Source organism: Gossypium hirsutum, chromosome A05, assembly GCF_007990345.1.
Source record: "Gossypium hirsutum isolate 1008001.06 chromosome A05, Gossypium_hirsutum_v2.1, whole genome shotgun sequence".
In the NCBI taxonomy this organism is placed as follows: domain Eukaryota; kingdom Viridiplantae; phylum Streptophyta; class Magnoliopsida; order Malvales; family Malvaceae; genus Gossypium; species Gossypium hirsutum.
In genome coordinates this window covers 60,306,498-60,311,643 of record NC_053428.1, presented here as the reverse complement: position 1 = coordinate 60,311,643, position 5,146 = coordinate 60,306,498, and positions in this window count along the sequence as shown.

Sequence of the window (5,146 nt, the reverse complement as noted above, 5' to 3'; positions counted from 1 at the left end):
TCCTGCCAAATGGACATGGCCGTGTGACACACCCGTGTGAGGAAGTCCAGGCTGTGTTGGTTTCCTATGTAGGTCTATTTTCTCTGTTTTTGGCCCGTTTCTCGCTCTTTGTACTCTCCTATGCTCACCTAAGTATAAAACATGAAATTAAAGGATTAGGAGCATTGAATTCACCAAATCTAAGGGAATACCATCCATAAATGTGCTAAGCATGGGATAAAAATGTGTATAAATTACGGTTGATCACTACTCACTTGACAAATTGGCTGACTTGTATGTATCTGAGATTGTGAGATTACACGGGGTATTGTTATCAATTATTTCAGACAGGGACTCGAGATTTACTTCAAGATTTTGAAAGAAGTTACAAGAAGCCTTGGGTACAAAGTTGAGTCTTAGCACCGTTTTTCACCCATAGACTGATGGTTTGTCTGAGTGGATGATTCAGATTATTAAGGACATGTTACGGTGTTGCATCCTTGAATTTCAGGGTAGTTGGGAAAAACACTTACCATTGGTGGAATTCGCCTACAACAATAGTTTCCAAACGAGTCTGAAAATGGCACCGTATGAGGCATTGTATGGCTGAAAGTGCCAGACACCATTGTACTGGACAGTACTCAAAAAGCGCCAGATCCATGGAGTTGATTTGATCAAGGAAACTAAAGAAAAGGTTAAAGTGATAGTGATTGTTTGAAAGCGGCATCGGATAGGCAAGAGTCATATACTAATTTGAAAAGAGAAGAGATTGAATTTCAAGTTGGAAACAACGTGTTCTTGAAGGTATCTCCATAGAAAAAGGTCTTGAGATTTGGTCAAAAAGGCAAACTGAGTCTAAGGTTTGTTGAACCCTATGAGATTACTGAGAAACTTGGACCGTTAGCCTATCGTTTAGCATTGCCACTCGAATTAGAAAAGATTCATGATGTATTCCATGTATCCATGTTGCGACGATATCGATCAAACCCCTCCCATGTCATTTCACCTACGAAAGTTGAAATTAGACAGGACATGACTTATAGTGAAGAACTAGTCAAAAGTGTGGCTGAAGAAGTCAAACAATTGAGAAATAAGAATATAGCCTTGGTGAAAGTTTTATGGCAATGAAACGGAGTGGAAGAGGCTACATAGGAGCCCGAAGACACCATGAGATGTCAATATCTGAACCTGTTTACTGGTAAGACTTTCGAGGATGAAAGTCCCTGAGGGGGAGAAATGTAACATCTCGAATTAGGGCCTATCAAAATAGTGGTTTCAGGACCACAAATCCAAAGTTAAAATAATTATTTCATGATCATTATAAGGTCTAGGATATGAAAATTAGCATGTGTTAAAGTTTCATGAAGAAATTCTATGTGTAAGGTGTCCAATTAAAAATTAGGGACCAAATAAAATAAATTGCAAAACCTGAGTTCTAGATGCAATTTGTATGAAATTGCTTTGGAATGTTAATTAGAGGTCCTTAAAAAGTAATTTTCCCAATTTCTAAATTTTTGGACAAAAATGGGTATGCATGGAAAACTTTAGAAGTTTAGTAAGGAAGGGCATTTTGGTCATTTGGTAATAACCTAAATAAAAAGGGAAAAATCAAGCTAAAATCAACTCATTTTCTTCTCCATGCTGCCGAAATTCCAAGGGTCTCCATAGCTAGGCTTTTCAACATTTTCAAGCTTAATAGTAAGTGCTCCCTAGCCCTATTTTTAACATTCTTCGTATTTTTAAGATCCTCGTAACATCCTCTCTCTATTTCTACCTATATTTCAAGCTAGGGTTCATGTTCAAAAATTTACCCATGCATGAGATGTTTGTGTTTTGATGATTTATGGAGGGATATAAGAGTTTAAAGGATGGCAAACAACTTTTACTAAGTGGTTTTTCATGGAAATGGCTTAAAGGACTAAATTGTAAAAAGTCGTGGAAATGGGTAGGAAAATATAGAATGAAGGGAAACATGGGCTGCTATGAGTGTGAATAATATTTGGTTAGGCTTAGGTAGCCAAGGAATTACATGCATTTCATTATACGAGCCTTAGGACTAAATTATAAATATTGTGAAAGGTTAGGGGCAAAATGGTCATTTTTCTCGAGAGTGAGTTTTAGTCCTAAAACTAATAATGTGATGTAGTAATAATCTATCTTTATTGATATAGACTTCAAGGAACCAATTCCGGAGGTTGATCATGGAAAACGAAAGGTTTTGGAATAACCGAGACACGAGATCAAAGCAATTACCAGGTAAGTTCGTATAACCCGAAGTAAACCTTTTATTTACTTAAACATGCATGTTCTTGAATGTATGAAAATTTAGATATTCATTGCATGATAATTCATGAAATGTGCTTGTATAAAGGAAAAATGATAAATGTCTCGGTTGAAATAGAAAAGGGAAATTCGATGGGTAAATTATGGCTGACATAACATGAGATCCTGCATGTGTTGCTGAAAAGGATTTAGTTCGGATGGGTAATCCGATGATCTCAAAATAGAAAGGATTTAGCCTGAACGGGTGTTCTTTGAGTGATCAAGCCTTCCGAAGAATATGGGTGCATTATGGATTTAGCCTGGATGGGTAATCCGATGATCTGAAAATAGAAAGGATCTAGCCTGGATGGGTGTTCCTTGAGTGATCGAGCCTCTCGAAGAAAATGGGTGCATTAAGGATTTAGCCCGGATGGGTAATCTGATTGAGGACTGAATTTAGCTTGGACTGGCAATTTAGATCCGAGCTTTTGAGAGCAATTGTTGTAGAAAAGGGATTTATCCTGGACTGGTAATCTCGTCGTAAGATATAAGGTTCACAGGAATGCGTACTTGAGATGGTCACTTGTATGATTTGACGGTAAATGGCTATCCATCGAGATTTCCAAGAAATTTAACAGGATTAACATGCTGTAATAAAGAAGGGAAATATTGAATTGATGAGCTCATCTAAGACTAATGACATGATGTATTGTTATTAGACTAACTTGATGATTGAGTACATATAATAGGGAAAATATTTCATGCTTGTTGGAATTATTGCCTAATATGGTTGTATGCTAATTAACTGGTAAGTTTACTTTTCAGTTATCCGGACTTACTAAGCATATAAATGCTTACCTCCTTCTCTATTCCCTGTCTTATAGAGCTCGTGGACTTTTGAAGATTGGAAGACAGTTGGCAAATCAACACACTATTGACTGGTCCTGCTTTGGTATATAGATACTTCTGTTTTGTTTAATGGAATGTATAGAGTTTTTTGGTTATTTCGTTATATGTGTCATTTGGCTAGCCAATGTAAGGGTCTAAATGGTATATTTATTCTTTTGTATATGGCCATGAGATATGGCTTATATTGATGTAGGTTGTAAACCTACTAATGATGCATGTTTATGTTGAAATGTTTCATGAGATATGATGAGGAGGTTTATCAAGAATGGATGCTTGAAATGGAACCTAATAATTTGAGAGTCGACATAGCATACTATGGTATATGGTTATAGTATGGCCTAAGTATAAAATGTGCTATGTTAATCCCTAATGCAATAAGGATAATTTAGCATGTACTAAACTGGAGAGATGAGGTTAACATGCAGTGAGTTATGTCAAGCTTGTTTAAAAGTACAATTAGGCCATGTTATACACCATTGAAATCTCTAAGTGTGTATGGATGATAGAAGGTGAGCAAAGGCTTGGAAAATAGCCCTAAAAGGTCCACATGAGTAGATACACGAGCGTGTGTCTAGGCCGTGTGTGACACACTGTCAGCCCCCATGGGTGTGTTGTCTGCCCTTGTGTCTCGTGCACCTAAAATTTTAGGTCAGTTCACATGGTAGTAAACACACGGGCAGAGACACAGCCATGTGTCTCAACCGTATGGAGGACACGGCTAAGCACTCGGGCGTGTGCCTTGGCCGTGTGCCTCAAAATGAATGATGACATCATAAATAGAATGTCCCGGTTTTTGGACACGGAGGAAGACATGGGCGTGTCTAGGCCGTGTGAGGGACATGGGCCAGGGACACGAGCGTGTGCTTGGCCATGTGAAAACCCCTGTAGGTTCGAAGTGAAAAATAAATCCAAATAATTCAACATGGGCAGGACAAACGGGTGTGCCCCTAAGCACACAGGCGTGTGCTTTGCCTCCACACGGGCGTGTGAGGCATAACCCTAGTAATTTTACTAAAATTTTCTATAGTTCTCGGTTTAGTCCCGGATCACTTCAATGTATGTTTTGGGCCTCGTAGGCCCATAATGGGGATACTATGATGTTGTTTGATTGGTTTTAAATTAGGATGAAATTTTATAACCTGTATTTTTCGAAAGTGTCCGAGTATATGTCTGGTAACGCCTCATACCTTGTCCCAGCCTCGAGTACACGTAAGGGTGTTACATTTAATCCTGAGTTGACCATTCCAATGCCATCTTCTTCAAACACTATGAAGAAATCAAAATTCTCAACTATAATGCATATGTGGAAATTCATGCATAACCAATGTAACACCCCTAATCCATATCCGTCGCCGGAAAAGGGTTATGGAGCATTACTAGAATTTACATTTCAAAACTATCAAAAATATAAATCATTTACTTCACAACATCAATCGTAGCAAATTCTATCAATAACATACATATTGTCCCTAATACGAGCCCTCGAGGCCCTAATAACACATTTAGAAAAAAATTGAAACTAAATCCAAAACATTTAGAACTTTTTGGGAAAAGATGAAAAATTTCAAACTGTAGGGGTCACACAGTCGTGTGGGCATTCAAAATAGGGACACATCACTGTGTTCCAGCCTGTGTTTGAGCTCATGTAACTATATAACTTGGGTCACATAGCCAAGCCACATGCCTATGTGCTAGGCTGTGGAACTCTCAAAATGGAACCTTTAAAAACCTATAAGGGACACACGACCATTTCACATAGCTGTGTCTCACACATGGCTATGACACACGCCCCTGTCTCTAGCCTTGTGGATGAAAAATAGGTCATTTCCAAGACAATTTTCTCACCCAATCATGCATATACCTACAACCAATTTTCCACATATAATCAAGCATCCTAAAGTGCACTAAACCATGCATCAAAAAGCTACCCAAATAAAGTATATGTTCATACAACCAATATGCCCAAAAGGCACCTCAATCACAATAATTAAACATG